The 24,958-nt window shown below is 36.3% G+C and overlaps 1 protein-coding gene across 4 annotated transcripts in view; it reads right to left on the bottom strand.

Annotated features, from left to right (window-relative positions):
* The window catches only part of LOC150101315 (uncharacterized), a 338,578-nt gene that overhangs the window by 286,171 nt on the left and 27,449 nt on the right, over positions 1-24,958 (bottom strand). The gene's annotated exons all lie outside the window — the stretch shown is intronic.

Below are 24,958 nucleotides of genomic sequence, written 5' to 3'. Positions count from 1 at the left end.
AAAATAACTGATTATTTCCATTATATCCCATTTACAGCAGAATCCAAACAGCTACATGAAAAAAATGGGAGGAGATTAATTTCAAAACCAATAAACAAGCTGGTTCAATAACCTATAGGTTTTTTTTTTTTTTTTTTTTTTTTTTTTTTTTTTTTTTTTTACGGTAGCACTTTCAATGTCTAAAATGTCCAAAAACTTATTTTGACCAAGAAGGGTAATAAATACTTAAAAAGAATTCATATATATGAATTTAGGGACACAAAACATATGTGTTGACATGATTATTTTACTTATTATTAATAAAATAACACTTGACGTTTCGACCCCTGTATTGAGGTCATCATCAGAAAGATACGTGTATAGGAAACAAATCTACATGCTCTTGCACTCTATAAAGGTAAATTAAATTTATGCTGTTAATTAATCTTTTTCTTAGCCTGATCCCTAGTGATAAAAATAAAATAAAATAAATAATTAATAAATAAATAAAAAAAACTACAATAAACTGCTAAAGTCCTTCTGTACTAAGATTCTTCTGGATTTGTACAGTTCAGATTGTTATACTACGATTTTCTTCTGGACTTGTACAGTTCAAGTTGCTATTGAATGTTAAGGGGAAAAAAAAACTTCACCAAGTCTTCTTTTGTATTGGGATTTTTCTTTTGTTTGTTCTGGTTGCTAGAGAGGTTGCAAATGGGTCCTCCATATTCTTGGAATGGTTAGGCATCATTTTTGTTCAGATTTAGATTATGTTTGAGCATTTCAAACTCTGAACATAATCTAAATCTGAACAAAAATGATGGCCTAACCATTCCAAGACTGTGGAGGACCCATTTGCAATCTTTATAGCAACCAGAACAAACAAAAGAAAAATCCCAATACAAGAAGACTTGGTGAAGTCTTTTTTTTTTTTCCCCCTTAACATTCAACAGCAACTTGAACTGTACAAATCCAGAAGAAAATCATAGTATAACAATCTGAACTGTACAAATCCAGAAGAATCTTAGTACAGGAGGACTTGAGCAAAGTTTATTGTAGTTTTTTTTTTATTTATTTATTAATTATTTATTTTTTATTTCTATTATTTTTATTTATTTTATTTTATTCTATTTTTTTATCACTAGAGGTCAGGCTAAGAAAAAGATTAACAGCGTAGATTTAATTTATCTTTATAGAGTGCAAGAGCATGTATATTGGTTTCCTATACACATATATCTTTCTGATGATGACCTCAATACAGGGGCCGAAACGTCAAGTGTTATTTTATTCATATGTAAAACAATCATTTCAACACATCTTTTGTGTCCCTAAATTCATAAATATGAATGCTGATCACCATGTAACCTTAAAAGAAAGAACTTAAGAAAGAAGCCAAACAGTTTGATTTGCTAATGATATTGCCATCTTCTCAGAAGACCCAGTTTATTTATGCTTATGGATACATGAAAACTGGTAAGTGAAAAGTACAATCACAATTTCCAGAAACAAACGATGAAAATCTTAACGTATAAAAGTTCATTACATAAAAGGCACAACCTGCTTTCTAAGTCTTTCCTTTTTTTTTTTTTTTATAAAATATAAAGCAAAAGTAACTTGTCATAATTAAGCCAGAGACAATTATCGTCTCCAGCTGCACCAAGTATGACAAGGCTGCATGTTCTCACAACACTTTACAACATAAAAGTAGCTGTATTCAAGGTTTAAGTAGAGAGCAGTTGTGTCTTGTGTGAGAAAATTTGATCCATTAGAAGAGGCCTATTTCACACTGTATCATCATCATCTAACATGAGGAGGAGTTCTGCTGATACTATGATGAGGGCTATGAGAGTAATTATGAGAATAACGTCTTCGTAGTGAGCCGGGACCGTGATCTTCTGTTTCCTCCATAACCACTGCACCATCATACCAACTATAGGTCAAGGTCCAGGCTGGAAAGCCAATTCAAGGCCTCATCCGTCACCTTGTGGATGTCCTCTAGGCCACCACCGTGAAATTGGCACCTTAGGCAGTAGTACACAATATGAGTAATCGTCTGAGCCACGGGAGAACAATCACAATAAGGGTGATCTGACAGCCCCCATTTATGTAGAAGATAGCCACATCTGCCCTGGCTAGTTCTGATCCTGTTTAAGGATGACCAAATCTTCCTAGGAAGATCAAAACCAGGCTATGGAGCACAGGGATCTTCTACCAGGAAGCCGTTTGTTGGGAGATTGTTGGACCAGTATTCTCTCCATATGTCAGATATTGATGGCAGCGCAGCTGAAGAGAGTTCATCCATGGACCAGAGAGGCTTTCTAGATTTCAGGCGAAGACTAGGTGAGTTTATGAGAGTCTGTTGTAGGGGTAGGAGTGGGTTGCTCATTGCTTATTAAATTCATTAATCGAGGCTTGTCTTCTCCATATGTGTGGTGGAGCAATGTTACATAGAACAGGCAGCCAGGAGAGAGGGATGCTTTTCACTGTCCCACTAATTGTGTGCGTGGTAGAATTCAGCTGGGTGTCTATAATGTTAGTGTGTGTACTTCTTTCCCAGACAGGGGCACAATATTCTGCTGCAGAGAATGCGAGGGCTAGTGCAGACGACCTTAGGACTTCTGCACCACAACCCCAGGTTGTTCCAGTAAGCCTTGAAATGATGTTATTTCTGGTTTTAATTTTATTGGAGAGGTTGATGATGTGCCTTTTATAGGTTAGGCTTCTGTCCAGGCTCACTCCAAGGTATTTTGGGTGAGGCTCATGTTCTACCATTTTTCCACAGAAGGAAAGGTTGAGTTGTCGATTCACCTCTACATTGTACAGGTGAAATACTGAGGACATGGTTTTCGTTGGATTTGGCTTCAAGTACCACTGCTTGAAGTACTCTTCAGGGTGTTCAGGTCCGTATTCAAGGTTGATACTAGGTTGGTAAAGGAGGTGGACTGATGTAAGATCGCTAGGTCATCGGCATACATATACTTGCTTGATTTCGTATGAGGTAGATCATACACGTAGATGTTAAAAAGTATAGGGGATAACACAGAGCCCTGAGGAAGACCATTGTAAAGGAATCTGAGCCTGTTCTTTTTTCTCCCAATATGGACCCGGATCTTTCTATTGGAGAGAATAGATTCAAACAGTTGTAGAGTTTTTTTACACTTTATAATATTTCCTAGTTTTAGGAGGAGGCCCCTGATCCAGACAGTGTCATAAGCAGATGTTAGATCAATGAAAGTGGCTCCAGATTTAAGTTTCTTCTGGAAGCCTGCTTCAATTTGAGTTGTCAGGGCCAGGACCTGGTCACAGCAACTTCTTCCTGGCCTGAAGCCAGCTTGTTCAATCGGGAGTGCTCTTTCGATGAGTGGTGAAATTCTTTTAAGGAGAATTCTTTCAAAGAGCTTAAAAGTGGTGCAAAGCAAGGAGATAGGTCGTAGGTTTTTCACTTCATTTGGATCTTTCCCTGGTTTGGACACGGCAATTATTTCGGCTTCCCGCCACAGCTTTGGTAATTTACCAGACATGATGATTTCTAAGAAAAGGGCAGCCAGCCATGCTTGGCCATGTTGACTAAGATGTTTTAGGAATTCAGGGAGTATACCATCCACTCCTGCAGCTTTGCCATTCTTGACAAGTTTTAAGGCTATTTGTACCTCTTCCCGAGATATTGGGTGTGTATGAGTTCAAAAAGCTTGGGTTCCGTCTTCAGGATTTGTCTGATTTGCTTGTACAGCAATTTTCCTGGTAGAGCTGGGAATCTTGGAGGTTTTCAATAAATGGTTAGCCATTTGATCAGGAGTTATCTTTGTTGTTTTGTGTGTCGCTGGCTCTGCTCCACTTAATTTTCTCAAAAGTGACCAGCTTCTCCGACTAGATGTGATGAAATCGAGTTCATTGATGGTTGAGATCCATCTTTCCTTTCTGTTTTTATCCAGGGTTGATATGAGCTCCTTAGCAATAGCTGGATCTTGAGTTTCCTCATATTTGGCTAGGAGTTCCAGTGAATTGATGGGAATGAAAAATTAACTGAACAACAAAAAATTAACTGCTGGCCTAGCTGGCCGAGTAGTTGGCATATCTGCTCTCCAGCCAAAAGGCTGCAAGTATGAATCCTGCTGTGGGCATTGATGTTTGTGATTGTCTGTGAAAATACTAGTGGTGGTGGTGGCGGGCGGTAGATGGCGTTGGTGTAGTTCAGTTTCATTGTAGTTGGACTGAGTGGTAGAGACGGAGTTGTGGAGTAGTAAGCCCTCCCTCGATGAGTCTTTAGACTCCCTGGAGGTGTCGCATAATAATAATAATAACAGAAGCAAACAGGTGGACTTGAAATGAATTTCACACAAAATAAAGACCAATAGCTCAAAATCCCATTTTGTTGGACAATATCACCTTGAATAGTGTGTACCTATCTGGAATAAATAACATCCTTGTAAAAACAGATAAGTCTTAGAAATTCCAGAATAACCTAAGCATAGAATAAAAGCATAGAAACTCTCTGGAGACCAGTGGATGAAGGGAAACTTATCCATCTATCTCTCTTTCTCTTTCAGAAGAAAGCTGATGGATTCTATTATACTGTGCACATTGACATACTGAGAGAGAGAGAGATGTGGTTGTAGGAACAGTGAGAAACAACTGTATGAGAATAGCCTGTGAGAGGGAGAAAAGAGCAAAGAAAATTAGGAGAAGACTTTGCCCAAGCAGTAGAATATAGCATGATGCTAACCACCACCTTTGTGTATTTAGGCTTAAGTACTAGTTGAAGCAGAGGCTGAAGGATCTGTTAAATGTTTTTATAATATCATATTGCTGGGAGAGGAAATGATGCAAAAGTTTATGAACATATTTACATGTGTAGGTAGGTTTTCTGTAAGCTGAAACAGAAAGTATACCATTAGTAAGACATGATTCAAGAGTCTAAAAAAGACAGACAAGAAAGAAACAATACTGTTTTTTCCATAGTGAACTGAATTTTGAGGTGTCAGCTGTTGAGATGAAGAAGAAACAAGCATAATTTTCGGCCATGTGGCCAAATAGATAACACATCAATGTACTTTAGCTATAATGAAGATTTAAGAGTGGTAGCATCAAGAGCATATCTTTCAAAATGTTTCATTTAAAAACTGGCCTAGGAGAGCCCATTGCTGTATCCTTTATATCAGTGATGTCCACTAATTTTTATGCAAGTCCACTTCTCCAATAACTATAGATCAGTGATGGACTGTTTACTTGAACAACAATTTGTCATAAAAATTAATCTTGTTCCCATTTTTCATGATAGTGATACGTTTTCTTCTTTTTATTGTCCATGATGTAAAAAAAAAAATTCATTATTTTAATGATTTTTTTAAGAAGCGGATATGCTAACCACTCGGCCAGCCTAGCTGGCCAAGTGGTTAACGCATCCGCTCTCCAGCCAAAAGGCTGCAGGTTCGAATCCCGCCATGGGCGTGGATGTTTGTGATTGTACTTGGAATATACTAGTGGTGGTGGTGGGTGATGGTAGGTGGCGTTGGTGTAGTTGCGGTCAGCTGGTAGATTGAGTGGTGGAGAGAGAGTTGTAGAGCAGGTGTCCTCCCTCGATGAGTCTTTGGACTCCCTGGAGGTGTCTAATAATAATAATAAAAAAATATAAATTCATTCACATAACCAACATACACTGTGCTTTGTTAACATGGAAATGGAAAGCACAAGTTACTGTGTGTTTGCATTACTGTTATGACTACTACTACCAAGTAGTGCATGTGTACCTTGTCGTTTTCAAAAAAACATTAAATAGTGGGAACGGAACTGGGCTGCATACAACATGCATAATATTATATGAGTATGAGTTGTGAATTTAAAGCAAATAAAAGTTGAGCAGCTCTAAGATGTGAACTGCCGACTAAAATACACAAACATTATTGAAAAACAAATGAAAGAGTTTGAGAACAGGAACCAAACTTGGGAGATTCAGTAGCAAGTCCTGAAGAAAATATTGATTGATTCAGCCAGAGAGGCATGTGATGAGATTGTATGCAAGGATAGAAAAATCAAAATTCCAGGGTGGACACAGGAAGTTAAAGAGGCAGTGAAAGAAAAGAAGAAAGCATATCAAAAGTTCCTGGCAAATAAGTCAGCTTGTGCTCTTAAAGAATACAGAGACAAATGTAAGAAATCTAAACAGTATTAAAAACTAGCTAAACAAAAGTCATGGGAAAACTTTGGTAAGAACATAGAACATAAATATCAAGAAGGTTGCAAGATATTCTGGAGGGTGTTGACGAAGCTCAGATGTGGAGGAAAGAATGCTATAAAAGGAATGAGAGATGATAAAGATGACATGAAAACTGGAGAAAAAGATATCCTTGAGGCATGGAGTAATTACTTCGAAAAATTGCTAAATGAAACAATCCAAGATGTGAACTGTAGATCAGTGACAGCACAGTAGTAAAAAACACTGACCAGGCATGCAATCAGGAATACAAATCCATACTTAAAGTAGAAAAAGTCATCAAAAGCTTGAAATGTGGAAAGGCAGCTGGAGTAGATGATATTCAACCAGAAATGCTCAAGTATGGAGGTATAAAAGTATTACAGTGGCTACACTGCATAGTTCAGAAGGCCTGGATAGAGGGATGAATTCCAGATGATTGGAGTGGAGCGCTTCATAGTACTCATATAAAAAAAAAGGGAAATAAAACTGAATGTGAGAATTACAATGGTATTTTACTACTGAGTGTTCCTGGTAAGATTTATGCAAGTATACTTTAGAAACAGTTGAGAAGGATTGTTGTGGAAGGGAAACTTGGTGAAAAACAAGATGGATTCAGGCCAAATAGAGGACGTCAGGATCAGATTTTCACTTTATGACAAATAGTTAAGAAATCATGGGAATATAACAAAGATCTGTATTTAAGTTTTGTAGATCTGGAAAAGCATGACAAGGTGCCAAGAAAGAGAAGCTATTCGAAACATTACAGTTATATGTTGTCAATGGGCATTATATCAAGCAATACTTAGTCTTTATCTGAGTTGCAAGTCAGCAGTTAAAATTGAAGGAAGTACAAGAAGATGGTTTAATGTTAAATCTGGTGTCAGACAAGGATGTACATTATCCCTTCTGTTATTCATTATCTATATGGATCACATTACGAAGGAAAGTGGTATTAAATCTGATATCAAAATTAGAGATGTCAATGTCAGCTGTTTGCTTTATGCGGATGATGTTATACTTCTAAATAAATCCACTACAAGTCTGCAAGATTCCTTGACTAAATTAAATTACTGTTGTAATAGATATGTTGTGAAGGTCAGCAATAACAAGACAAAAGACAATGAAAATAGGCAGAAGCTTTGAAAATATATCAACTACATTGTGAATGGAGATCCTATAGAACAAGTAAACCATTTGAGCTACATATGCACGATTTTTAGTGAAGAAGGTAAATTAAATATGTATATTTATGAATGAATTCCTTTTATAATTGCTTCTTTTCAAAGTTTTACCAACCCAATAGCTGTTTTGAACTGTTGTGAGGACAAAAATTCTTCTTAACAGTATAGAATCTCATGTCTAGAAGTTGCATTTATGTTTTACACACATCAATAGCTGTCAGGCCTGTGAAACATTAATAAAAATCACTAATACAATGTAGACATACAGAATCTTGGGTGGAGTTTGTGTTAAGCTTATCAATTATGAATATAAGCTATTAATTCAGTTAAGCATAAAGATTGTTTCTGATTAAAGCAATTCTTATGAATATGCTAAGCAATTAATAGTAAACAATTGCTTTCATAAAGGATAAGCCGATTGCTGTTATTAAATGGATACATGGATATTTTTCTTCTTTTATACCAAAATGAGCAATTCTAATGAGTATTTTTTTTATATGTCAACAGAATATGAATTGAATGTCAAATTACTTAACTGCACAGTGGAAAAGATTATACTCATCTTTCCTGTTCAATCTAGATAGCTGAGTAGAGAGTATTTGTATTCTCCAAAAAACAGGCTGCAAGTTCTAAAAAGTTTGCAAATATCTTTATCACAGCTACTTTTTTTTTTTTTTTAAGAGCTCCTACATTCCTTAGTGTGAAAGAAAGAGAGAGTGAGTGAATGCATGATTTAAATTTAACAGCTTATATTTATTTATGTGTAAGGTTGTAAACCTATTGTATATTAGAATAAATGGACTGGTTAAATAATCCAGAAATGCTACTCTACAGAACAAACATGTTACTTCATATTTCTGATGAGCAGAGTGGTGATCTCACATATGCAATGAAAATCATCTCCTACCTGAAGACATGCACAAAAATCACTCACAATGGGATTCACACCTGCACCTTATACAGTGCTGAGAGGTGGAGTGATATCCCTCAGCCACCAGGCCAACAGATTATGTAGTGTGTGTGTGTGTGTGTGCATTATATATATATATATATGTGTGTGTGTGTACACACACATACACATGAACACAAATAATACTATCTAACAGCTTGTGAGGGCTGTCTAGGCATGCCTCTACCGTAATCCTGTGAGAACGCAGAAAGTGATGACTCCAGGCATGAACATTTCGCAGAGAATGATGTCATTTGTACTAACTAATGACCTGGAGGTTAGAGCCTTTCACTGTTCTACTGGACACTTCCTAACACCACAACTTATGCAGCAGAGGGTGATAAAGGTGCTTCTTCGGCAAACAACAGACACAGAGATATCCTCTTCACAGATGAGAAGATTTTCCACTGAAGAGTCGTTTAACTGTCAAAATGATTGGATATGTGCTAAGGCCCATGCTGTGGGACCATCCAGGGCATATATCCAATCGTTTTGGCAGTTCACAACTCTTCGATAGAAAATCTTAACTAAAAGGTCATCACCCAACTTCAGTGATGGATTGCTAGGGAGATGATGTATCGGGGGGGGGGGGTATCCGAGTTGCATTTCTGCAAAAAGGGGCCAAAACCTCTGCCGAAGTGTATCAAGACACTGTGCTAGTACCTGTGACAACACCTTGTTTCATTATAAGCAGTTGGAAGGACTCAGCCCCATACACAAGGCGAGGACCACACAACAGTGGGTGGAGGTGAATGTGCCAAACTCATATCACCATCTGATTGGCCATCTGGTAATCCCAATCTGAATCTATTGGATGTTAAACTGTGGTCAGAGCTTGAGGAAGGCACTTGCAAGAAACAACACTCCAGCACTGCCAGCCTGAAGGTGGATTTAGGGTGAGAAGTGGCAGCATTTCCATTGGATGTTGTGCGTGCCACCATCGATATGTCACCTCACAGATTTTGGGTGTGCGTGAAGACAAAAGGGGTACATTTCAAACATTGAGTCCTGCTATATGCATGTTATACATGTGGTTTGTATAACAAAGTTGTAAATGATTTACTAATAGATTAAAGGTTTATGTGCAGTTTAAGTTGTAACAATATTTATGACTAGACAAGGTATATTCTGCCTTACCACTGCTGCTCAATGTTTGGTTTTGCATTCCTGCAAGAATACAAGACCTGATGCATCACATGAAACATATTGCTCTACACTGCATAATATCTTTCTATATCTTTCCTCTTCAATTCCGAAGTCTGATTTTGCAGAACAAGAACCAGAAACCAAAACAAACACACAACATTGTTATTCAGAGTATAGCTTATAATAACATGAAGGTGGAAATTATTACACATCCCAATGACTATGCATGAACTGTGTGCAGAACTTCTGAAATTATCCTCATATGTTGCAAGTTATCAGAAGGATATGCAGGAAGCATTTTTCTGATATTAAATCATGTATAATGTTTTTCTACAGATTCATGGTGTTATTTATGTAACAATTTTTTTACTGATATTTCTTTCTAAATATATCTGTTACAAGTATTCAAGACTCAAACTGCTGATAAAAAAAAATCACAAAAACAGGTTGGAAAACATGAACTGTATTCTTTTGAAACCATTCTACAAAAATCCAAACTGTGGTGGAATTTGAACAGGCAGCCTACTGGTTGTAAAGGAAAGGATTTTTATCCATTACTTAGCAATTCAAGCAAAAATAACAAGTTTTATGTTCATTTAAGGCTGCCTCAGCACTGAATGATAATAAATACAAGAGATTTTTGGGTTATCTCAGCATATAATATTAGCAAATTGTTTATTTTTCTTAAGTACTTTTTGATATTACAAACCACTTCCTACAAGATTACACTAAATTTCTTCAGAAGCTGCTATCAGTCCAGTCCTAATAATTCATCACAGTTAGCACTGCTAGAATGTTCAACTTACAAATAGATCATGATTCAGTATTGTGCATCAGACTTCATATACAACAATCCCTTGATTAATGAGGCTAATGTGTTCTTTAAAACAGGCACATTAATCGAAAATGCACTAATAAAATATAATTACCTATGGGAAAAAGTATAATTCGTTCCTCAAATTTCTTTTTTTGACCTTAAATTTATTTTATAAAAGAAAAAAAAAAAACTGATCTCCAGCCAAAAGGCTGCGGGTTCAAATCCCACTGTGGGTATGGATGTTTGTAATTCTGTGAAAGTACTAGTGGTGGTAGTCGGCAGTAGATGGCGTTGGTGTTACATGATGAAAGGTGGTGGAGTAGTGAGACGAGGAGTTCTAGAGTAGATGCCCTCCCTTGATGAGTCTTTGGACTCCCTGGAGGTGTGATGTAATAATAATTAGGATATGTTTCAGGGCCCAGTTTAAAGAAAACCATGAAGCTGAAAGACAAAGCATATTCAGAATATAAATTTATTTATTCTACTTCTTAACAAATAGTTGAGATAATAGTTTGGCGGGTATTCTGTTTTTTTTTTTTTCATACAACTGACGATATGGCCCTATTGCTTCTACTATTCTGTAAATTTTACTGCTTCTCTCTTCACCAGGGTCAGCCTCTAAGCATTGCCGTTTAAAAACTTCGATTGTAAGAAAAATATTTTGCAATTGTTTCTGTTCGTCAGTGATTAAATCTTCTATATAATCTTCAGGATCTTCCCGCTGTGCATTTAAATTTAGCAGGTCGGAATCATTCAACTTCTCAGAATGAGATTTTAACATTTACTTCATTTGAAAAGCCTCTAAAATCATTTGCACAATGTGGAAGAATGTGCTTCCAAATGGCTCGCATATTGTTAGCAGTAATTTCATTCAACTTTGCAACTGTATAACCAGGCTGAGATTTCTGTAATTTTGCCAGAAAAGTCTTGGAAGACACTCGCTTCCAAAAAAGGCCAGTTTCATCAATATTAAATATTTGTTAGTTACAATAGCCCCCTCCTTATCTGCACTTGCAGCTTTGCCTGTGATTTGAACATTATGTAGGCAATTTCTCTTTATGAAATGCTTAAACCACCTAGCACTAGCATGGAATTCTTCTTCTTTTCCTCCATTGATATCCCTTTCTTTCAAGGTTGCAAAGAGTCTTAATGCTTTTGATTTAATAAGGTTGGTGCTTAGCGGGATCCGTTTTTGCTTACAATCTTCGATCCATGTAGGAAAAAAAGTCTCTCTAATGCAATCATTATAATACTTGATTTCGAGTGGTCGGTATGCATGATGAACTTGAAGCAGTCTTACCTTTCTCTTATTCAGCAGCTTTGCTTAAAATTGCTCTTACAGTTGATTCACTCATATTTGTGTTCTTGTCCTATCTTTGCTCTGGACTCGCCTTGTTCATTTTTCTTTATTTCCAATGAGATTACTTTTCGGATCATTTTCACACTTCCACTTTTTTGCTCACTAATTCTTTTACTCATGATAAAAGGTTGGGAAAATACTTTAAAATAAAAAAAAAAGTAAGGAAAACAAATGCAAAGGAGGCATGAGATATGGTCATCAAAATGCTATGTGATTAGTAAACGACATAAATTTTGGTGGTAAATTTTTAACAGTATACATAGAAATAGCTTAGTAATGTATGGCATTAAAAAATAACTTGGCAAACTGTTTTAAATCAGTAACTAAATTATTTACTCCTGGTGAGTGATTTTTTTTAAAATAGTTAGCCATAAAAATGTATAGACAGAAAATTTTATAAAATAAAGAGCCAATAGGCTTCATTTTGGCGATGTAAATATTATTCAAATTAAGGGGATATTAAATCCCACATTGTTTTAAAACTGAATAAGAAACTCAAAGATCAGAATCAAAGAGTTTCATGCCGAATATAGTAACTATAAAAGTTTCGGCGACTACTAGCGTAAGCTAAAGCACGTAGAGCAAACTAGGGCAACACTAGTGAAATACTAAGAATAGAGATCAGAACTTTCTCCACCTTTGCTACGAGTTGCCCTAGTTTGTACTGTGCTTTAGCTTACGCTAGTAGTCGCCGATACTTTTATAGTTACTATATTCAGCATGAAACTCTTTGATTCTGATCATCTTTGAGTTTCTTATTTGGTTTTAAAACAATGTGGGATTTAATATCCCCTTAATTTAAATAATAGATAAAAAATTTTTAAAATCTGTAACATTTATTTTTAAGATGTATATAGGAGCACTAATCGAATTTGGGTATAGAAAAAAAATGACGCACTAATTGGAGGTGGATTAATCGAGGGATTGCTATACTAGAGATTATACCTGCATTTCTATTCATAATGGAAAGACATGGAATGATATGGTTAAAAACCTAAGATGACATATAAGAGATAAACAAATTCGACCCCAACAAATAACAGCTCACGTGGAATAAAATTTATAATAAGTAGATGATTCATTATTGAGAAAATAATTACTGGTTTCCTCTCATGAATATCTATTAAGAAATTGGCACAGAATACAACAAAGTTAATGTAGATATGTTTATCTTTGAATATTAATTTGTAAGTCCGTGCAAAAATGAAGAAAACAATTTTTTGGGACATTTTTTATTTTTCAACATAGTCTCCTTTGAGGTCTATGCACTCAGTCCAACAATGCTCAAGTTTTTTGATCCTATCCATATAATATGATTTATCGAATTCTTCAAAATAAGCAGTTGTTTTGGCAATCACCTCATCGTTTGATGAAAATCTCTTTCCTGCCAGCCATTTTTTCATGTTTGGCTCCCTCAGATTACTATCTTGGGGGGGGGGGGAGATGCGAAAGGACTTCGTAGTGTAAATCGAACAATTTTGCAACAGTTCACACGTTGATGCTTTTGATCCAGTGTGAGCAAACGTGGTACTTACATCTTGCGGATAATTTTGTCATATGTAAATGTTCGTGTAAAATATTATGTAAGCGATCATTTGAGATGCCCACAGTCTTAGCAATTTCACACACCTTCACCCTTTTATCATCCATCATCATATCATGGATATTTTCAATAATTTCTGGAGTAGTCACCTTAACAGGGCGTCCAGAACATTCAGCATCACTTGTGCTCATGTGGCCACTTCGAAGTTACTAAACCACTTATAAACCGTTCTAATCAAAGGTGCAGACGCCATAATGTTTATCAGGCTTAGCTTTGGTTTCCTGAGCTGTTTTGCCTTTCAAAAAGTAATGTTTAATCACTACACGAAATTCTTTCTCATCCATTTTTCACAAATCACAGTACTTGATCGATTCAAATAAATGCCAAACACAGAGTAATAGATCTATCTGACTGAAACTTAGTGTGTGATCCTCCAACAGTTGCCAACAACTAAAAATAACCTTGATACGGACTGGTGGTGCCATCTCTTAGACTTTGCACGGACTTATCGAACAGCCCTCATACTTAGCATGGAGTAGCCCTTGGATCTTCAACATCAAACTTTATTTCAATTTAAGATCATGTCAGTGTAAATAATTAAGTTAAAGTAATTTAAAACATACCTTTAGAGTTTTATTTTACTACAAAGTTTGAAGTGCATTTAATGGTATAAGAACTGTTACAAATATAAACTTTGGAAACAGCAGATATAGTAAATTTATCTGACCAAAGAAAAATACAGACTATACAGAGAAAGAACTATAAAATTTGTAAATCTAAAATTTGTTGAATAAAACCATGAACATATTTTCAAATTTTAATTTTAAAATTAAGTGCATGGTTTTAATTTCAACAAATTCCAACAAACTCTTTCTCTCCAAAGTTTATACCTATGTCATAGTTATTTTACCATTTTAGTAATGCACTCCAAAATAGTCCAGCCAAAATCTACAGGGAAAAAAAACTCTTTTTTCCCCTTGTAGATTTTGGTGGCAGTGGGCCAACAGGCAACAGCAGTGTCTGATCCATAGTGGGTGACAGCAAACACGGGTGGCTGTTCCCCATGTTAGGGGCAACTGAAAGAACCATTAAATTTGGTCAGATGATTGTCGACGTGCTGACTGCAAAATCCAAACATGATTGAAATCTGGTGCAACAGGGAAGTGCAAAAGAAAAGCATAACATGCCACCTCAGATGTCACCTGGATAAACAAGATCCACATACCCAACTGAGTAATCAGGATTGGATCAATGAATCAGCTACTGAAAGAAGCACAATAAGATTAAAACCAGAAAGAGACATGCTATCCTGGAAAGCTAGACTTCCTTTTCAAGGTGTTGGAGCAATACCAATGCAAAATCCTTGGATTAGTGGAGATGCACTGGACAGAGTCAGGGGAGTTGAGAGGTGGAAAATCATGTGGTCTGGCAATAGTATAAAATGCGAGGCAGGAGTTGGATTTCTTCTCAGTAAATGAGAAAGAGAAACATTATTAGGATACAAACCAGTAAATAAAAGAATAATAATGGTACGATTTACAGCAAGGCCATTTATTAACACAGTGGTCCAGGTGTATTCACCCACTTCAGAAAGTACTAAAGACAAAACAGAGCTATTCTATAGAAACTTGGAAATAATCTTGAAATCAACACCAAAGAAAGACATACTAATCACTAGAAGAGGATGGAATGTAAAGATTGGAAAGGACAATGAAGGATGAGAAAGAATAATCGGCAAATATTGATATGGAGAAAGTAGTGGTAGAAGAGAAAGAATTCTTAAGACATGGAGGTCACCTGATGGAAGAATGAAGAACATGATACTCATAAGCAAGAGATGGATCACATCAGTTCAGTAATGTTGAATATTTCAAGGAGCAGACATGGAATCAGACAGCTTCATCATTGCCAATATCATGAAACTAAAGCAACAAGTGAAGACAGTTTCAGACTCAGAGAGATATAGAGACATTGAATAAGGAAATCAGGGCAAGTGTATAGGAAAGTGCTTGAGGAAGAACTAAAATCCAATTACAGAAAACAACAAACGTGTCCACAATCAACAGAGCAGTACACCATCTGTCCAAAAAGAAACTAAACTTTTCGAAAATAGAAGAAACTAGTGGCGCCACCTGTTGTATCTTTTTGTTGTCAAAAGCGGCAACCTTGATTAGTGTTGTGTCAACTGTTTATGACATTTGTTTCATTAGAAGCCAAGTTATAGTGCCAAGAGTGACAGTGTGTTTCGACGAATGGTTGGAAAAAAAGGTTTCAAAAAGAGAGCTGCAAATGACTTTTGTGTTAAACTTGGTAAAAGTTTTACCGAAATGCATCAAATGCTTCAAAAAGCATACGATGATGAATGCTTATCCCGTACTCAAGTTTATGAGTGGTTTAAGCGATTTCAAAGTAGTCGTGAGATGCTTGAGGATGACGAAAAGCCGGACCATCCAAAAATTGGACAGCAAAGTTAACATCCCAAAAGTGCATGATTTCATCAAAGAAAACCCATAATTGTCCATGAGATTGACTGAAGATAAATTCGGGATTCCAAAATCAACTGTGCACAACATCTTGACCGAGAGTTTGGGCCTTCATAAATTGAATTCGCGATTTGTTCCCCACAAGTAGACCGATGACCAAAAAATGTATCAAATTGAACACTGCAAGGACCTCATTAAAACCGCTCGTAAGGGCACAAACTTCCTTGAAATGATCATTACTGGTGATGAAACGTGGTGTTTTGAGTATGAGCCTGAAACAAAGCACCAGAATGCTGAGTGGAGACCATCAGAAGAGGGGCAACCGAAAAAAAGTTGCTTGGAGAAGTCAAAAGTAAAGACAATGTTTATTTGTTTCTATGATTCCAAGGGCATTATCTACAAAGAATTTGTTCCACAGTGCCAAAAGGTTAATTGTGAGTTTTATCTCGAAGTTTTGAAGTGATTGATAGTGAGAATTTGTCACATACGACATGAGTATCGTGATGCAGGCAGCTGGTCACTTTTGCACGATAATGCACCATCTCATCGTTCGAACATTGTGAGACAGTTTTTGAGCAAAAACCAAGTTTGTGTGTTGGATCACTCGCCGTATTCACCGGGTTTAGCACCCTGTGACTTCTTTCTCTTCTGCTGACTTCATTTGCTGATGAAAGGAAAGTGATACGACACCACTAAAAACATTCGAGCAGCAATAACTGCGACCCTCAACAGTATCCCAAAAACGGATATAAAAAACTAGTTTAATGAATTAATTGACCGTGCCAAATGCTGTATGAAAGCTGAGGGAGAGTATATTGATTGAAATAAATGACTTCAATAATTATAATTGGCCTGTGTTTTATTTTCTATCAAAAGTCCAGTTTCTTTTTGGACAGAGGATGTAGAACAAATGGTCCCAGAGACAGAGGACAAAGAAGAGGTGGATCTCACAGGAGGCATTAAAAATAATTCAAGAAAAAAGAGAAAGATTAGGAGAAAGAGAGAGATATGTGTGGAAATAGAAAAATAGTATAGAGTGAAATGCAATGAAGCAAAGAAGGCAGGACGAGACAAATCAAAATGGCTAGAGGAATATAATAAAATTAGTTTAATCCTTTATCCAAGTGTGAGCAAACAAAGTTTGCACCTGAAAGTATCTTCAGGACTGGGGTGAAGTGGTACAACACCAGGGCAACTCGTTGCAAAGGTGGAGCAAGCTACCAACACTCCTATCTCAGTATCTCCTATAATGCAAAACACATCTCCTTGCAGATATGTCTAATGTTATGCATTAAGGGAAGGGCCATTACCCAGACTAGTTTCAACCTTTATTGAGGTCTCTTCAGTGGAAACCAGGCCCAAGTGGAGATACCAGGCAGAAGCATTAGCAGGTCATCTCTACCTATAGGAGTTGCCAAATGGTGTGCCACCCTTTTTTAATAAATTACTCTGGATTTAGAGAAAGATGTTGAAAGTTTATTTTTCACTTGGTTAGAGTATAATGAAATTAGTTTAATCCTTTATCGAAGTGTGAGCAAACAAAGTTTGTGCCTGAAAGTATCTTCAGGACTGGGGTAAGGTGGTACAACACCAGGGCAACTCGTTGCAAAGGTGGAGCAAGCTACCAACACTCCTATCTCAGTATCTCCTATAATGCAAAACACATCTCCTTGCGGATATGTCTAATGTTATGCATTAACGGAAGGGCCACTACCCAGACTAGTTTTGACCTTTATTGAGGTCTCTTCAGTGGGAGCCAGGCCCAAGTGGAGATACCAGGCAGAAGCATTAGCAGGTCATCTCTACCTATAAGTTCAAGGCTAGAGGAATAGTACAGGGATATCAATAAACATTATGGGAAATACAAGAAGAAAGAACAAGAGAAGTATATAAGATGATTGCAAATATCAACAAGAAATGGAGCCCAAAGCAGAGAACAATAAAAGATGAAAAGGTGAAACCTTGATAAATTGAAGGAAATATCACCAACAAGCGCAGAAGGAGAAATTCTCCTGAAGGATATACTGAAAGATGAGGTTGTAAAGACAGTAAAACACCTGAAGAACCATAAAAATCCTGGGAATGATAACATTCTGAAATGCTGAAACACAGTGTGAGGTGATCATAGATGAATTATACCAACTGTGTTACACTGCATGGGACAAGGGGAAAAGCACCAAATGAATGGCCAATATCAGTTCTAATACCAAAATGTACAAAAACTACAGAACAATTGCCCTAATAAGTTATGTAGGAAAAGTACTCATGATAATGTTAACAGAAAGAATAAACAAACTAATGAAAGAAAATCTGGAAGATGTGCAAGCAGGATTTAGAAGAGAGAGAAAGAGAGATGTATTGTGTTCCAAATATTAAGATTAATTATAAGAGAAAGCTCTACGTAAAAATAAAAATGTTTATACCGGTTTGTTGACTTTCGGAAAGCGGCATGGACTGTACTCAAATCTTATGGAGTAGACAGCAACCTGATATATCTACTGCAGAATATTGGTGACAGTGCAGAGGCAGCTGTGAGGAATTGTGGAAGAATAGGAAGATGGTTCTGGAGAATATTAAGGGAATTTCAATCTAAGGTACAATAATAAAAAATTTTGAATTTGTAGGTGACAGTCACTGAAAAAGATGAACAGGAATTAGAAAGAACATTGAAGAACGCTGAAAAAACTAAAATAATAAACATTAGAGAGAAGAGGATGAAAAAAAAAAAAAAAAGGAAGATCAACAGACACGAGCTGGAAGTTAGGAACTTCACATATGTAAGGTGCAACATGGTGCGATTTAGACTAAGAAAAGAGATAAGATCTTGGATAAGAAAAGTGAAAGTAAATCAACAAGCCAACAGGATATGGAAAAGTAAATCAGTGGGCTTTCCCACAAAGCTGAGACTGATGTAAACATGCATAAATGAAATCAGGAGCACTCTGTGGTTGTAAGATGTGGGAAATGGTCAATGATTCTATGAGATAAATATTGGCTTTTGAAAGAACATGTTATAGAAAGACTTAGCAAAATTGGATGGGTGCAAAAGGTATCAAATGAAAAACTGTGTAGTGACATAAACTGCAAAGAGAATCTAATGCAGAAAATAATAGAAGGAAACTAAAGCTTTTCGAACATATTTGCAGGATGGATAACAGTAGAAAGATCAAAGCTTTGATGCTTGGTACAATAGACAGTATAAACAGTAGAGGATGGCAAGGGTGAAAGTGGGCATGGGCAGATGAAGTTTAAGAATTACTATTACTCCTCCCAGAGATCACCAAGATAATCAACTTTTCCTCTCAACTCTCAAGCAGTAAGCCATAAAAATTTGCCATCAACTTCTTCACAACCTGCAATTCCACCAATTAATTAACAATTGCCACTATGAATTCCACCAATTAATTAACAGCTGCCACTATAAATTCTACTGCTCGAAATCCACAGCAGATCTAGAATACATCACACACACCTGGTTATGTACCATGAAGAGGTGTGGAGAAACTTATGCTGTTACTCTTTGCTCTTAACATTTCCAAAGCATTTTACTGGATCTGGCATCCAGAGCCCATTCAGCAAACATTTCATCCTTTTGTCTACCTTCTGCTCTATGTAAGTGGACAGCCAGTTCTCTCCCTCTTTCTCTCTAGTTGTTCACTGTGCATTATGGTGGATGGCTTCCCTCTTCAAACTTTTCCACCAATGCACAATTCCCTCAGGGCTCTGTTCTATTACCTATCCTGTTTTCTCCTAAACATAAACAACCCTCATACATTGAACAATAACCCAATCCACAGTTTTCTTGCAGACAGTATATTCCATTCCTCCTACTCATCTGGCAGTGCCTAAACATCATAAGTTTCAAGAACTGCAGGAAGTGTCTTAAACATAGATGTTTCTACTATTCTTTGATAGGATAAGAAGAAACTAATCATTCAGCTACCAAAACGCAGTTCTTTTTCTCCATAAAAGGAATTCCACTACACCCTCAATAATACATGAATCAACAGACAGGATCAAATCTTTCTTCTCAGACTGACATTTAACTCTAGTCTTTCCTAGCACAAACATATCAATTTCTTTCTCTTCCTCTTAAAAACTCAGCATTGTTCCCTACTCAAGTTGCTACATTCACTCACACAACTACTAAATCTACAAATCTCAAAACCACTCAACCTTAGAATAGTATTTTCATGTTTGGGATAGCGCATTGTGGATCTTCCTAAAAATTCTTGATGCCATGCAAAGGAAGACAATCTCGTTGATTAATAATCCCTTTCTCAATAACTTATTTAAACCAGTCTTACAAATAGTGAGACAATGCTGAAGTGAGTTTGTTTCAGACTTTTGTCTCTTCTACAATACAGTTAATGCTCCACAGAACTAGCAGCTGTCATTCTCTACTGAGAATGTTTAAACATGAGCAGCAGCAATATCCTCTTAACACATTCGCTGCCACGCTCCTCGGGTATAGTTTGTTACTGCACGCCAAGCACTTTCACTTCTTCAAGGTCAGTACGAGTAATCTCATGGCTACCGGTAAGCGACATACGAGTATATTCGTAGTTGGCTTGTGAGGCTCGTATACCAACTACGAGTATACTCTTAGTTGGCAGCGAATGTGTTAAAATCCAACTCTAAACCTGCTGAACCTTTTTTTTTTTACCTATTTCATTCCAAATGGTACTATAATTTCCAAACACCCAATACTACAAAGCACAGTCTTAAATGAAAATCAGCTATGTATTACTTTTTTTAAGCAACAAAATAAATGAAAATAAAATTTGCATTTGTTTCATGACATCGAAAATAAAACCAAAAAAAAAAAAACAACTTTATAAATACAGTGTAAGAGAATAACTATAAATAAATGTACTTTAATTATAAATTTGCACAAGTGTGATCACTGTATTTCCTATACTTTAATTTGATATAATCTTCACACTACACTGTAAACCCCACATCAAATTAGCAACTGATGTCATTCTCATAAGAACAAATACCATCCTTTAATGAAACAAAGCCTACTACAGACAGATGGATAAACAGATAAGTTAACATAATATGCCTTAAAGAATATAGTAATACGAAGCCATATCAACTTTACCTATAGAAGTTGCAACAAGGTGTTTTTATTTTTAATAAAAATCTCTGGAGGAGATATAGATGTAATAAATTTTTTAACTTGGGGATATTGTATATTAGGATAACCAAGTTATTTAAATAACTTGGTTATCCTAATATACATATAATAAATTTTTTAACTTTAAATAACTTGGTTATCCTAATATACATACAATATCCCCAAGTTACAAAATTTATTACATCTATATCTCCTCCAGAGATTTTTATTAAAAATAAAAACACCTTGTTGCAACTTCTATAGGTAAAGTTGATAAGGCTCAGTATTACTATAACCTTGGTATTTAGGGTCTAGCTACTCAATGAGGAGACCTCAAAAAAGGTTGAAACCGGTCTGGGTAGTGACCCCACCCATAATGCATTGCAGTATACATCTTCTAGTGACATGTGCTTTACATTATGGGAAAATACTAAGAATAGTGATCAGATCTTTACCCACCTTTACAATGAGTTGCCCTGGTGTTGTACCATCTTTAGACTTGAACTTTGTTTCAGGCGCAAACTTAATTGTTTGCATACTTGGGATTAGGAGTTAAAATAACCAAGTTTATTAAATAACTTGGTTATCCTAATATATATATATTTATAAAATTAATATTTAACTGGCTAGAACCCAAAAAATTATATTAATAATAATAAATTTATATTAATTTTATAAATGTATACATCCCGAGTCAATCCTAATAACAATATATATATATATATATATATATGTGTGTGGGGTGCTTAAGGGTCAAAGCTGTATAACTGAGAGGAGACCTCCACATAGCCTTTAAAGAAATGCGGAGAACCGACCAGGGCTTCTGACCTAATGTCCAATCCATACCTTCTCGTGGTGCACCCTGTTGGGTATCTACTTTGATACTGAACGAACGAGGATGGGCTGGCAATTTGGGATTTAGCCGAACAAATTGTATTCTTATTGGTTAAACCAAAATAAAAAATGATGGTACAACATGACAAAATTTCATGCCGGCTGGGGCGTTGCCCGGTTAAACAAGGCCCCCATTGTTTTCGCCAGGGAACCAGGGCGAACAGCGAAAAGTCAGCTACTGGAACAAATCTGAAAACAAACCCCAACTCAACATCACCAGAGTTAAAGATCAGTACTATCAACGTAAGAAGCCTGAATGGCAAAGAAATGGAGCTAACTGAGGAATTAGATAAGTACCAGATCGACATAATAGGGGTGACTGAAACAAAAAAGACCAAAACTGGTGAGATCTTTCTGAGCAATAAATACAAAATGTTATATTCAGGCAATGACAATCAAGGAAAAGAAGGAGTAGCCATAGTATTCAACACAAAATACGAGGCTAATCTTCTTGAATGGCAGTCAGTCTCAAGTAGAGTAATGTGGGCAAATATGAGAATGGGGAACTGGACAATGAGACTTATTTGTGCCTATGGTCCCACAGAAGGTTCTACTAAGGTAGAAGTGGAGGAATTTTTTGAGGCTTTAGAAAAAGCAACTGACACAATGAAAAAGGAAAAGTTGGTCCTTGTTGGGGATCTAAATAGTAGAGTAGGAAATGATTGTGAGACATACAAAAATATTTTGGGAAAATTTGGAGAAAAGAGCAAAGCTAACAATAATGGCAAATATCTGTTGGATTTCTGCTCAGGACATGGACTGGTTATTACTAACACCATGTTCCAACATAAAAATGTGCACAAATTCACATGGAGAGAAGAGGCTAGGAATAAGAAAAGTCTCATTGACTATGTTATTGTTGATAGTGATGTTTTCTCCCTGGTGCAGGACACCAGAGTGTACAGAGGATTTGAAATTGGAAGTGATCACTATTTAGTCTTGAGCAGGATAAAACTGAATTTCATATTGAAAAGAATAACATGTAAGAAAGTTTTAAAGCGAATAAAAGTTGAGCAGCTCTCAGATGTGAACTGTAGACTAAAATACAGAAATATTATTGAAAAGAAAATGAAAGAGTTTGAGAACAGGAATCAAACCTTGGAGATTCAGTGGCAAACTCTGAAGGAAACATCGATTGATTCTGCCAGAGAGGCATGTGGTGAGGTTGTGTGCAAGGATAAAAAAATCAGAACTCCCTGGTGGACACAGGAAGTTAAAGAGGCAGTGAAGGAAAAGAAGAAAGCATATCAAAAGTTCCTGGCAAATAAGTCAGCTTTTACTCTTACAGAATACAGAGACAAATGTAAGAAAGCTAAACAGTGTGTAAAACTAGCTAAACAAAAGTCATGGGAGGACTTTGGCAAGAATATAGAAAATAAATATCAAGAAGGTGGCAAATATTCTGGAGGTTGTTGAAGAAGCTTAGGAATGGAGGAAAGAGTGCTGTAAAAGGAATTAGAGATGATAAAGGTGAAATGAAAACAGGAGAAAAAGATATCCTTGAAGTATGGAGTAATTACTTTGAAAAACTGCTAAATGAAACAAGCAGTGATGACAGCACAGTGATAAAAAACACTGACCAGGCATGCAGTCAGGAATACATATCCATACTTGAAGTAGAAAAAGCCATCAAAGGCTTGAAATGTGGAAAGGCAGCAGGAGTAGATGATATTCGACCAGAAATGCTGAAGTATGGTGGTATAAGAGTCTTACAGTGGCTGCACTGCATAGTTCAGAAAGCCTGGACAGAGGGACGAATTCCCGATGATTGGAGTAGAGCTCTCATAGTACCCATATATAAAAAGGGAAATAAAACTGAATGTGAGAATTACAGAGGTATTTCCCTACTGAGTGTTCCTGGCAAGATCTATGCAAGTATACTTGAGAAACGGTTGAGAAGAATTGTGGAAGAAAAGCTTGGTGAAGAACAAGCTGGATTCAGGACAAATAGAGGCTGTCAGGATCAGATCTTCACTTTACGACAAATAGTCGAGAAAGCATGGGAATATAACAAAGATCTGTATTTAAGTTTTGTCGATTTGTAAAAGGCATATGACAAGGTGCCAAGAGAGAAACTATTCAATACGCTGCAGTTATATGGTGTCAATGGGGCATTATATCAAGCAATACTTACTCTTTATTTGAGTTGTGAGTCAGCAGTTAGAATTGAAGGAAGTACAGGAAGATGGTTTAATGTTAAATCTGGTGTGAGACAAGGATGTACATTATCCCCTCTGTTATTCATTATCTATATGGATCACATTATGAAGGAATGTGGTATTAAACCTGATATCAAAATTGGAGATGTTAATGTCAGCTCTTTGCTTTATGCGGATGATGTTATACTTCTAAATAAATCCGCTACAAGTCTGCAAGATTCTCTGACTAAATTGAATAGCTGTTGTAATAGATATGGTATGAAGGTCAGCAATAAAAAGACAAAGACAATGAAAATATGCAGAATCATTGAAAATGTCAACTGTGTTGTGAATGGAGAACCTGTGGAACAAGTAAAACATTTCAGCTACTTAGGCACAATTTTTACTGAAGATGGTAAACTAAATATAGAAATAGACAACAGAGTCAGTAAAGCTGGTATCGTGGGAAGTCAATTGAATAAATTCATATGGAATAAGAAAGAAATTAGTCGGAACACTAAATTAGCTGTATACAAGACTGTGTTCAAACCAATTTTAACTTATGGATCTGAAAGCTGGGTCAGAAGTAAAACACTTGACCAAAGACTAGAGACCGCAGATATGAGAGTCCTGAGAAAGATTAGAGGCGTGAACAGATGGCATCAATGGCAATATCATATTAAAAATGAGGATATTAGGAAAGAACTTGACATTGTCAGCATCCAGGAATGCGTTAGCAGAGCTAATCTCGGATGGTATGGTCACTTAAATAGAATGGGAGAGGAAAGATTAGCAAAACAAGTGTTCTCTGCCAGGTTGGCAGGAAAACGACCCAGAGGAAGACCAAGATATAGGTGGATTGATATGGTACAAAGTGCCTTAGACGATAGAAATATAAGATCTGATAATGTTGGAGTCTTGACAAGTAAGACTGATTTGGAGGAAAATTGTAGATAGGAAGTTAGTAATGATGTAATTTTTTCATGTAGTACTGTCATATCCTGTACACCCCTTGAGGTTACATGGCAGGAATTTGATGATGATGATGATATATATATATAAGTTTTGTAATAAAAATTTCTGCTATAATGAAGTTCGACAGAATCAACAATATTATCGTCTTATTTCTTTTTCCCGTGTGGGAGAAAAACGG

Source organism: Typopeltis vanoorti, chromosome 11, assembly GCF_054136105.1.
Source record: "Typopeltis vanoorti isolate ZY-2024b chromosome 11, IOZ_Tvanoo_1.0, whole genome shotgun sequence".
NCBI lineage: Eukaryota > Metazoa > Arthropoda > Arachnida > Uropygi > Thelyphonidae > Typopeltis > Typopeltis vanoorti.
This window is presented reverse-complemented; position numbering and strand designations above follow the sequence as displayed.